General features: G+C 48.1%; 1 protein-coding gene across 1 annotated transcript in view; it reads left to right on the top strand.

The window, feature by feature from the left end:
• The window catches only part of RAB21 (RAB21, member RAS oncogene family), a 368,664-nt gene that overhangs the window by 119,580 nt on the left and 236,269 nt on the right, over positions 1 to 12,815 (top strand). The window lies entirely within an intron of this gene.

Genomic DNA, 12,815 nt, shown 5'->3' with positions numbered 1-12,815 from the left:
GAAATTAGCACATTTGGAGAATTCTCCCTAACAGGCCTCCCTAGAAATGCTCCACCTCAGAAGTGCTGTTTGGAATGTGGGCAGACCTCCCGAATAAGAGGCGCCGATCATTTGTGAACATGGAATGCATGATCGCCAAAAAGGTGTATACTGCAGAAGTGGAAAGACAGTAACCCGCCCTGCGCGTGGTTGGTTGCACTCAGTTGGAACCAGAACTGTGAAGAGGTATATATCAAATCATTGCCACACACATCCGGACCAGGGACGTGTGGACAGAGTTTAGACCATACCTGGCTAGTCTGTCTCCTACTGATCAACTGCCACGTTAAACGGATCTAAATTAAGATATGAGACTTGCAAATATACTGTCATTACCTCCAGTTCTTCAGTCACTTGATTATCTGCATGTATATATCTTGTCTGATACCAAATGAAATCTGTTGTACTCTCTCATAAATTTCCAATTCAATACATTTTTAAAAAAATAAGTTCAACTACTATTTACCAGAAGATAGGTTTGTTCTCTCCATTCATCCAGACCCAAGGCTAACCCAGGGGCAGGATACCCGACTCCGGTTCGACGACAGAAGGTGGGTAAAATGGGGATGGCGGGGACAAGAGGACTTGTTCCCAATGTTATTTTATGGAGCACAGTGGCGTTTACTTGACACAGCGCTCTGCCCCCACCCGACTCATATTTTCCCAGACACCATGGTGGATCATCTGGGGGTCGCTGGGGGCTTGATCGCCTTTGTTCCAGTGAGAGGTGCCCAGGAGCTGTGGGTTCGAGGTTTCTTCCTTTCAGGTGCAACTTCAAGATGCAAACTCTGTCGGCAAAGAAATGCATATTCCAATGCCTCTTCAAGACCCTTCACAGGATAGAGAAAGGCAAGTTCCAGTGCCATCATAATTTGCAGGTGAAGACTGGCGTACTTCCAATCACGCAAGCTGCTTCAGGGATGGTTCCCTTGAAGATAGAAAGATGGAATTCAGGGAGAAGGCGACCACCAAAGTTCTGGGCAAGAACGCGGAACGGCAACAGTTCTGGTGAGGTAGCCCACAAGAGTGCTTGTTAGTCCCCTGGGCTGTCCAGAGCCACTACCAAAGGCCCTTACCTTGAGAAGGTGTCGAGACTAGTTTGTCCCACTAGTCCATGGGCTGAAGCTCTGCTGACCTGTCTTCGGAGATCAGACAGAGGAGCAGGGCTTTGCCGCGCCGGATACTGGCGGGGATGCTGGGCCACTTCAGTAGTTGTCTTCGGGTCATCAAGACTGCTCTTTTTCAAGGGATTCTTGGCTCAATATAGACCTTTAGAAATAGCTGCAGGAGTCCTCTTCGTAACCAAAATCCAAGCTGAAAGCAAGTCTAAACCCACCAATGGTAATCATCTGCATCATTCAGTCAGTGGTTTTCCATTCAGGGACAACTACTGGTTTCACAACCACTTTAGTAGCAGGCTTTCTGGCACCAGTAATGTGGACTGGGACTAGACTGTCCCAGCCCCTTTCCGGAGCTACACCTGCACAAAGGCTTTCTAGCCAGTGAAAGCAGCAGCTTTCCTGGGCAAGTCCATGACCTTTATAAGGACCTTCCTGAACTGACCAGGCAAGAAGGCTAAACGCCAATGTAGGCAAAGAACAAGCGAAAATCTTGTGGCATGTCCATTTTAGGGCGCAAGCCACATTTAGTAGCCATACGCAGTAAGCGCGAATGTGCACACCAAAAATAATCCAGAAACAGTAAAAATGTAACTGCTGTCAGCAGCTTGTCTTTAGGCACATATAAAAGCAACTGAAAATCACTCTGTATTTTATATTGCATACAGCATCTTACAATGCAGTGCAATTGGGATAAATTTATATCACCCTAGTTTTGTACAATCATTCCAACTAAGTGTCCCAGTACTGATAGTGTGAAGGGCTGATCGGTTTCCCCATTACAAATGAGCAAAAGGCTTTGCTTCACTTCCCTTCAAAAGCTCGGACTGGATCACAAGTAGAGCAAACAGAATAGCGTTCCATAGGAAACTGGAGGGAAAGTTACAAAAACAAAATCTTTCCTAACTGGAGCATACAAATGTATCGTCATTGGCCCAAGAGTCTGACTCGCGAATAGAGGATCGTAATATCGGAGCTGGATCTATACCTAAAGTAAGGGTGAGAAGTAATTGATGGTAGGTGAGTCCAGAAGTGTGCAGAGCACTATACCATTAGACTGTAGGTTAGAGAGATAAACCCAAGTAGGTGCTACATCTTTTGAGACTGTATTTGTTTGGGAATAAGAAGGAAGGCCAGAATCCCCATAGATGTGATCTTGAATTACCTCATCCGAACACCTTGGCACAGAGGTTGAAGATGAGTTTCGATCTATTAGCCAGGCATGAAAAGTCACGTGCACCCTCCTATGTCCTCATGGACACAACACACCAAGTGTCAATTGGCACACCCCAACCTTGAGTGACCTCGATTGTTTCTAGACTGCTTAGCACTCCTAATCGGGTAACCTAACGCACACTGTTTTTAGTGAATAAAGTGTTGAACCTTACTAGCTTGTCCTGTTGATATTTCATCGTCTGTAAGAGGAGGCAAGTTCTTGAGTGTACTCTAGAACATTGAGCCGTTTCTTTTTTGCGTTCCTCCCGCCCCCAAGGCAAAGCACCAGAAGCCTGGTATAAAGAGTGTTCACAGTACAGCATTTACATAGAGCACCTATACTATTTACTTAAAATGGTGGTGCTGATGACTGTCCCCAATGATCATTAAGTGTATATGGCATGGTATTGGAACGGTTTCAAGCAGATATCTGTCCTTCCCATTACTGTCCTATCCATGTTTAGTGTAGGGTGTCTCTGGCAGAGTGATGGAAGACTGGCAGTCCTACACATCACCTTCCAGTCCAGATTGGTTGTTCAGTTCAGTACCTGTGCGGGGATGTGCTACACGAGTAGCACTGTGGTATCTCCACAGTGATATCTGCAGTGTGCTGGAATGTAGTTTTGGTTGTGTGCTTTTATTTCTATGCAACATGTGATGTGCGAGTCATGTGGTTTGGTGATTTGTGTTCGTTGGTATGTGCCCACTGTGTGTTCTAGAAGCACTATGTGCAGAAGGCATTTTTTGTAATATGCAGTATTGTGGATTATGAATGCTGCTGAGGACTGTTGTGAGACAGGTCTATTGTAGGCTGTTACGTATGTGGTGTGGAATGCATTGTATGGTGGATTGTACCCATGTTTTTTGTGTGTTGTCTGAGTGTGTAGTGTGGTATGAGGTTTTGTTTTGTCTTGTCTTAAGGTAGGTGCTCATTGTGGGGCGAGTTGTCAAAAATGTGAACACTTTCTGTGCATGCAGTGTGCTCGGAGCAGCAGGTTCAGAGTGTTGTGTGATCTGTTATACTGTGGAATGTGCATGGTGTTTGGTGTTGTGGTGGTAGTGAAGGGTTTTGTAGGTGGTTGTGCTGACTGTGCTGTCTTGACTGTTGCCTTGTGGTTTGTTTTCTTGCGGTATGTACTCTTTAACGGATGTGGGTTCTCTATTTGTGGGATGAAATAATGTAATGCACAGGGGCTAAATGTCATCACCCAGTAAGCGGGAGCTACCCCTGAGGAGTGACTAGCTAGTACACAGTGCTTCGTAAATCGAACTGCCACATGAGAGGTATTCTATAACTTTTTGTCAACTATTAGAGTGACCCAGTAGTCTTCAGACATGTGACCTAATGCTACTTGAAATAAAGCGTTTGATATGGCTGGGAGCTATTTAGCTCCTGTTTATAGCCCTGGAGAACCTAGTTGGCTTACACCAACTGCTACCAGGAGCTACCTTTTGGCTCATCCTGCCCAACTGGGTCTCCAGCCATATGACCTTAATACTATGCATTTTGCAATGTAAAGAAATGAGTATTATGACTCATCCAGAAGACATTTAAAGCATTTTGGGTCCCAGAATAGCGAAAAGTTATAGTTTGCACCTCTAGTGTGGGAGTTACATTTGCAGCATGTTATATATTAAATCCTGGTTCCCACGGGTAGCGCCTACCTACTGGGTGCTGCCTGATAATGTGGCGTTTCAGCAGGTCTCGTCACATTTCCCCAAAGGGTAGCCCTTTCCTATGAGGCTTGGGAGGTGAGGCCTCTACCCAATAGTCCCACTAGGGGTGGTAATATGCGGGAGGAGACTTTCCTCCTGGGGAAAAGCCAGTCTACAACCCTGTCGCAGAACCCCCTACCCTAATGATATGATCGTTTGATTGTTTATTTATATAGTGCCTATACACAATGTGTTTCAAAGCGCTTCAAGGCAAGGGAGGGACCAAGGGAAAATACAACCACATTCTTACAGGCCATGATCAGTAAGGATGTGAAATGAACTATCGTACTCGGCCTGACGACATTTCAGATAGTGCAAGAGCTAAGACATAGATAAGGAAGGGAGGGGGAGAGTGGGAAGGAAATGGAAACAGACAGGCGACTACCGTACTAGGCCTGACGACATTTCTGGTAGAGCCGGAGAAAAACAAAAGGTGAGGGAGAGGGGTGCAGAAAGGGAGGGGAGGAACAAAACAAGCGACTATCTTACTAGGCCTGACGACATTTCAGATAGTGCTGGAGAGGTGGTGAGGAGGAAAAAACAGTAATGGGAGGGTGGAGGAAACAGACGAGGTTGCTATCATATTAGGTGTAGGAACAACCCCTCCCAACCCAACCATTGGTAATTAAACCCTGTATTATTGCAAAGTTTTGACTGTAACCAAGGTAGATGCTACTGGGCCAAAGAACATGATGAGCCATAGGCAAAATCAGTGAAGTCCTGCAACAAGGTGGATCACTGGAGGTATGAAGAGTGCCAACGAAACTTCCCAAGATGGTGTTCACGTTACGTGACGGCTGCGCCAACAATAGAAGGGAGCAAGAAAGGACTAGAGATTTCTGGTCGCGGAACCCAAGCTGCATGAAAGTCCTGCCTGGGAGATTCAAACCGGGAGGTAGACCGCAAGGAACGGGACGCTGTTGCCACGTTCCTTGAACCAGCTGGGAGTCGACTCGACAGAAGGAAGAGGCATTCGAGGTGGTGGCACGCCTGTAGAGAGGTGGACCACAAGGTCTGGAAACTGTGCTGATACCACCAACTGGAGCCTGCCACGGAGCCGCGCCGGTGTCGGAAATCACAGAGAAAGAAGCCTGTGACACCAGGAAGAAACGGACCAGTGTCGCAACCGAAAACAAGGTAACGCGAACAGTGGGAAGACTAGGAGGCGGTCTTGGAAGTAAAATCAAGAAGCCTGAGTGGGTCGGGGGGAGTCTCCCTTGTCGCAGTGTACCAGCTAATACCACTGCCCAAGCAGAGTAGATCAGGAATTATTTCCCTCACCGCAGTAGTCGGCCACTATTCAAGCTAAGTGTGACAGGACTCCACTCCCTCATCGGAGTGATGAATGGAAGCCGGATAGGATTCAGTTTTTCTCTTCCTGCTTGAAGACCTCTGTGGCGAACGTTTGTAGAAGGACCATGTGAAGGGAGCCATTCCCCTGATCCTTTGTTATGGAACATTGAAAGACTTAATTCTAATAGAAGTTGGAGGCGAGACAGCAGGAGAAGGGAGGCATTCTCCTGATGCAGGAGACATGCACCTCACTTTATGTTTATAGTGTTGGGGTTAGATTAATAGGTTTCTGACAGAGAGCAGAGAATATTTAGTTTTGACGGACATTCTGACAACTCACTCCAGTTTTACTAGGTTGAGGCGGGGCAAACTCCTTAGACAGACTTGCGAAGTATGAGACAAGCCTTCCCTGGAGGAGCAAGGTGCAGGAATCCTGTGCGGAAGTGGTAGTAGAAGCAGAAGAAGGTATGGACCAGAGGCTCTGGTGGAAGGAAGGAAGGAAGGAAGGGGAACCTTTGCACGCTAACAAAGTGTTGAGGACTGCGGGAGCCGAGGAGAACCCCTTTTCAAAGGACCTGACAGAAAGCCTCACCCTCCCTGGGGGAACTACATATCCGTAATTACTGTAGCACACCAGAGAAGGGAGAAGACTGCAGAAGCCCAAACCCGAAGCAGGAAGACCCCTAGAGAAACCAAAGACTCCCGGGAGAGACCCTAAACGTACAGTGGTGACCTGGATGGTTGGGAGGGGCAGAAGGGATCGGCGGGAAACCCTGACCAAGCCAAACTGGTGAAGAAGGGAAACTCTGGGCAGAAAAGTAATCTTGAGCCCCAAAGAAAGAAACCAAGGAAGACTGGTCTGGGACCACCCCGAATGAAGATTACCATAGTCGGTCATCTTCATAGTCTCCTTACTTGGCAGGATAGTGGACCAGGTGTGCCACACTATCACTAGAGAACCTTACAGGTTTGGGACCCTTGCCCCACAGATATGAAAGCAAGGTGAGAGAAGATGAGACCAGGGGAAGGAAAGAATCGTCCCTGGTGTTGTGAGAACTGCTTGAGAGAAGTCTAGAGAAGGAAGGCACTCTCTTGACATTGTAAAACGCCTAATGAAGGATAGGGGAAGGGAGAAATTTCCCCTGGTGTCTGTAACCACAGTGAGAAGCGTGAGTGAGACCAAGAGAAGGGAAGTCATTCTCTTGGCGCCAACATCTTGAATTGGAACTTTGCTTTCGGTTGAGCCAAAGAACTTTGCTAGTTTGGAACTTTTGTTTTGTACATGTTGGAACTTTATTTTTGCACCATTTGGTGTTTTGAACTTTGAGAAGAAGACCCTGCTGAGCAGACAACCCATTTGCACTTTGTATTTAGTTATTAGTGTGAGAGCTCGGGTTCTGACACAACGGTGAAAGTACCTTTTTATTTTTGACATCCTGACAACCTCCTTTAAGATTAGTGTTGAGACGAGGAACCCCTCTTGGCGTTGGGGCTAGCAAGGCCTTTCCTACCCGCATTTTTCCTTTTAATAAAAGTCCATATCCAGGCAATTACCACCCTTGTGTCAGGGGTCTTACTCCTACACTCTCACACAAGGTATTGGATGGTGGTAGTTAGAAGGTGCATGAGTGAGTAGTCGGTGGGGGAGTTGAGTGTGATGGGGTACTGAGGAGGGATAAGAGAGAATAATTGGGGGAAATGGAGAGAGGCATTGAGAATTGAAGGTGGGGGCGAGCAAGCTTTTGCACTGATCTTATCAATGACTTTAAAGATTTTAAACCTTTTACATATTATTTCTGAGGCTTGTAGAATCTGCTTCGATCACATGCTGTGCATAGACTGACATCTAGTGGAAGCTTTAGAGTATTAGTTTGTTTTTCGAAACTCAAATGGGCATCGACCTAGGGTGTGCCAGTAATACTATCCCTAGTGTGACGTCCACTGTAACCATGATCCCCTCACTCGTGTAGGACCCTAAGATTGTTTTTTTCCGCCATACTTGTCGGAAGCATAGTTGCGGAGTTCCCTGGCTTTCAGCCATTTTGTCATAATTCATCTAAAATTTCCCGTTCCTGAAATCCCACGTCGAGATTCCGAAGATCGACGCCGGTCCGAAGAACTAACAGCCGGCGAGACTGCACGACGGACTTTAGGCCTCAGAAGGCCTCTGGCCTCGGCCCTGCAAGTAGGGAGAGTGGGGGGTGGACTTACTCGTTTATTTCCTACATATACTCGGCCGCTGCCATAAAGTAACATATGGAGAGTACTTCATTTAAATTCTGCCCCAAGTGCAACCGTAAGTTTCCTTGGGTAGATGAGCATAACACCTGTAATCTCTGTCTGCCTAGGGATCACCCCGAAGCTAATTGCAGAGCGTGTAAGCTCTTTAAAGCTAAAACACTAAAGGACCACTCCATTAAATGTTGGGCCCATTACGCCAGGCAGCTCGAGGCAATGGAGGCGGTGGGTTCCTTCAGTGATGGCAGCAATACCGCCATTTCGGACGGAGAGGGCACAGGGGCGTCGGTGGACACCCAAGCGCGAGTCCCCGCCCTCAGAGGATTGTCCGGCGGGGCAGTTATGGGGACTACACCCGGCAACATGAGCGCTACCCACACTACTGCACCTAAATACACTAAGCCCAGCCGAGACTTGACACACGTGTCGTGTGATCAGAAGAAAGAGGCACAAAGAGAGCGATCCACAGAATCTGTGTCCTCTGGGCGTTCCAGGTCAAGATCGCCTTACGACACACGGCAACCGTCCACGATTGCCAAAGGTGTCTCGCTCCACAAGGTTACGGAGGTATGGTCGTCGGAAGACGAATCCGACCTCTACCCCCAAGCAGCACGCTTAGTCGGCTCCGGCAGTCCTTTCCACGTCTGCCTCCGAGTCTCGACGCACACCCTCTAAAGCTACAGAACCTAGCCAAACCACCCCCAAATCTCACCGCCAGGCGTCGAAAGATTCAGAGAAGGCCAAAAACTCAGGGAAACGTGCCTCTACTCATGGTAAAGGGGAGAAACGGCAGAAGAAGTCATCAGAGAAAACCTCTGTACCCCAGGTCCAGAAGGACAAACCTAAATCTTCGGATAAAGATAAATCTAAGACCCCGACCCTATCACTAGGCCCAAAGTTGTCGCTCCCACTCCACAGGATATGGGAATAGAAAAGGAACCTCAGCAAGAGTTGTTCATTCCCAGTTCCAGGAAATGGAGCTCTGATGACATCAACAGGGTGATGAGAAGAATGTCTTTTATGGCTAATTTCTATGAGAAAAACCCTGACTATTTTCTGAGCTATCAGAATACCCCCGACACCTCTACTCCTTGTGGATCCAAAGACCCTAGTAAGAGACCTCGGAATGAGACTCAAGCTCAGGGTCTGATTTTAGACCAACTCTCTATTCAACCTTACCATCAGTATGCTGAAGACCCAGAAATAAAAATACTGGACGACCAAGCAGGGGTCGATTATTAGAGACGACAAGGACCAGGATGAGGAGGTGGGAGATGAGGCAGAGGCCTATAGTCTAGACTCACCTATCCCCAAAGATCCACCGGTCAATGACTCAACTGTGGATAATCAGCCACTAATGAATGAGGTCTTAGCTAAAGCTGCAGAGCACTTTCAGATAGACACTCAAGGGGCTCAAGAAGAGAGGGACTTTGCAGAGGAAATCATGGGGGACAAGAAATCCATTGCCCAAGCCATACCAATTCTGAAGTCTATCCAACGCAGAATTGACCCCTCCCTCCTCATGCCTAATCTCACCCAGGCAGTCAACCCCAGAATTGAAAAATTATTCAGGGCCGCCCCTTCCGACCCACTTTACATAAGGGGTCAGCTTAAGCCCAACTCATTGGTAGTTACTACCACCAGGAAAAGAGCAGGGACACCTCTAGCATCATCTGAAGCTCCCCCAGACAAGGAGAGCAAGAGGATATATGGTCTAGGAAGGAAAGTGGCTTCCACTTCTGCTTACCAGGCAAGAATCGCAAATACCACCACTCTGCTGGCAAGTTATAATTGTCACCTCATTGCCTCCGCACCAGAACCACTAAAGGGGCGGTTAGCCAGATTGCATCGGAGGGTAGATCGGTGTCCGGGTGCATTCTGAAAGCGACCTTTGACGCAGCAGACAATGCAGGCCGGCTCATTGCAGAGAGCACTGTCATCAAGAGACACGCTTGGCTGATACAGTCAGGGTTCAAACCCGAGACCCAGGCTACTCTTATCGACATGCCGGTGGAACCGAATGTCTTGTTTGGGAAAGCTGTAGAGGAGGCACTCAAAACTGACGAAGAATATGATACCCTAAAGTCCCTGGGACAATTAACTAACAAACCCACGAACCAAAGAGGGAACAATTTTTGTTGCTCACGCTGCCAAAATTCCCAGAGGGGTTCTAATTACTCACAGGGGCAGGGTACATTGTGGGGTGGCAACCAACAGACTACCCAAAGTTACGCCAGAGGTAACAAGAGGGGCCGTGGTAGAGGGAGAGGCAGCCCAGGTAGAGGCAGTACGCCTCCGAGCAAACCGTTACGCTCCGCTCAGGGTCCCTTCCCATGCATCCCCAGTAGGGGGGCGCATTTCCACCTTCACCCAGGCATGGGAAGTGATCACCTCGGACAGATGGGTGCTGTCCAGTGTCCGCGGGATACTGCATCAAACTGTTGGAGCGTCCCTACAACCACCCTCCAAGACAAACAATACACTCCCTGGACCACCTGAAGATCCTCCTCGAGGAAATCGTCAATCTTCTTACAAAGGACGTGATAGAACTCGTCCCGGGCAACAAGGTAAATAAGGGTATTTATTCAGCTTTCTTCCTTGTGCCAAAAAAAGATCTGACAATGCGCACAGTATTAGACTTCTGCCCTGCAAACAAGTATGTCAAGCCCCAAAAATTTCGCATGACTACACTCCAAGAGGTAATCCCCCTCCTAAAAAGAGGAGATTACATGGCAACATTGGACATGAAAGATGCCTATTTTCATATTTCCATGTTCCCAGCGCACAGAAGATTTTTGCGCTTCAAGGTGGACAGTCAACACTACCAGTTCAAGGTGCTGCCCTTCGCTATAGCCTCGGCTCCAAGAGTATTCACCAAGGTACTGGTGGTGGTGGCGGTGCACCTACGCAGGGAGGCAATCCCAGTGTACCCTTACCTGGACGACTGGCTCATCATGGGGAGACCCCAGTAATTTGCAGATCCAACATCCAAAGAACGATCGAACTGCCCCCCCCCCACCCCCCTCGCTTCGAATTGGGTTTCTCAATCAACGAGAAAAAAATCAAGCCTGGTGCCAAGCACCTCCAAACAGTTCCTAGGCGCTGTCCTAAACGCTCAAGAGGGGTTGGCCACTCCATTGGAGGAAAGAATTCGGAATCTACTACTGCAAATTCCTCTATCGGTCTGGTCGCCAGATAAGGGTGCGCAAAGCGATGTGTTTGCTAGGCATGATGGCGTCCTGTATTTACCTGGTTCCCTACACACGCCTGCGCATGCGACCCATGCAGGAATGGTTGGCGAAACAGTGGTCTCAGGCAAGTGGTCAGTGGGATGACCTAGTGGTCGTTTCGCCAACACTGGTACAAAGTCTTCGCTGGTGGACAAGAGAGAACCTGTCAAAGGGGAAACCCTTTTACGATCCAGAGATACAGGCAGTAGTCACTACGGACGTGTCCCTGTTGGGGTGGGGAGCACACCGCCTTCACCACACAGCTCAGGGTCTCTGGTCTCACACAGTGGCCAAGAATCACATCAATCTGCTAGAACTTCTGCCGGTATTCAGAATGCTTCGAGCGTTCGAACCCCACCTGTTGAACCTGTCAGTGCAGATCTTAACAAAGACGGCTGCGATGTTTTACATAAACAAACAAGGGGGCACTTGTTCGCCAAATCTGTCCAGGCTTGCCCTGAGAATTTGGACATGGGCACTCAGACGGAACATTTACCTGTCATCTCAGCATTTTCCAGGGGATCTCAATTCACTAGCGGACGCTTTGAGCAGAGATCCCCTCCGGAAGAACACGAATGGTGTCTACACGAAGAAGTTGTGGGAGACCTCTTCCCACAGTGGGGTTCTCCCACTATAGACTTATTCGCCACAAGCGAAAAAAGACAATGCCCAGGATTCGCATCCAGGTTCCCCCAGCCAGGCTCCATGGGGAACGCTCTATGGATGAACTGGTCTGGGATGTTTCCCTACGCTTTTCCACCAACCCCTCAGTTGAGGAAGGTGGTCAACAAGACTCTCGTCCTAGTTGCTCCTATGTGGGTGAGACAACTGTGGTTCCCGCACCTGCACAAACTGGCAGTGTACAAACCCATCAGACTCCCGTGCTGGCACAACCTACTATCCCAGCACGAAGGACAAACAGTGCATCCTCAACCCAGCTCGATGAACTTGGCAGCATGGCTCCTGAAGTCCTAGAGTTTGGCCATCTCAATCTACCATAGAGATGCATGGATATCCTAAAAGAATCAAGGAAACCAAACACAAGACACTGTTACTTTGATAAATGGAAGAGATGTGTTATTTGGGGCCAGAATAAACAAATCAACCCAGTTGATTGCACTCCTTCCAATATTGTGACCTACATGCTCCACCTGCTGGACGCAGGGTTGGAATTTAATTCACTTAAGGTACACCTGGCGGTGCTGTCATCCTACACCACTTCCCATAACAAAGTGTTGTGGTGAAAAGTACCAGTGGTTAAAGCCTTTATGGAAAGGGTAAAGAGAATCCACTCTCCAATTTCGAACCCATCACCAGGATAGGATCTTAATGTGGTGCTAACTAAACTCTTGCCCCCCACCCCTTTGAACCCATGCATTAAGCTAGTTTCAAACACCAGACTTATAAGACTGCCTTCTTAGTAGCCATTACATCCATAAAAAGGGTCAGCGAGATTCAGGCTCTGTCAGTGCAGGATCCTTTCTTTACTGTTCATAAGGATAAACTGGTTCTACGAACTCGCCCTATGTTCTTGCCTAAGTTTATTTCAAAATTCCATGTTAACCAGTCCATTGAGCTACCGGCCTTCTTCCAAGAACTCCAACCTACCATGTGCTTGGACAGACCATCACCTTATTACTTTTAGCATCCCCACTAAAACTACCCATTCAACCCCTAACATAGCACCTGCCACACTCACTAGGAATAAGCGCAACATAACTTGTGCCAAACTTATCCCACTCATCCTCCCTGCCCTCAGCGACCTTGCCTCAGTTTGCTCGGACCCCACTGTTTTGGTAGACTCCTACAACCAAACTATGTTAAAAGCATTAGATCTCATCGACCCAGCCAAATTACGCAAACCAAAACCTAGGGCCCACCTGAATTCCTGGTTCACCTCCCAGTTGAGAACCCTTTGCAAGGAAAAAAGGACCCTTGAAACTCGCTGGAGAAGCCACCCGACCGA

This window comes from Ambystoma mexicanum, chromosome 12, assembly GCF_040938575.1.
Source record: "Ambystoma mexicanum isolate Mex_15411 chromosome 12, UKY_AmexF1_1, whole genome shotgun sequence".
NCBI lineage: Eukaryota > Metazoa > Chordata > Amphibia > Caudata > Ambystomatidae > Ambystoma > Ambystoma mexicanum.
Note: the sequence above shows the minus strand (reverse complement) of the source record. Positions and strands in the feature narration are given on the sequence as shown.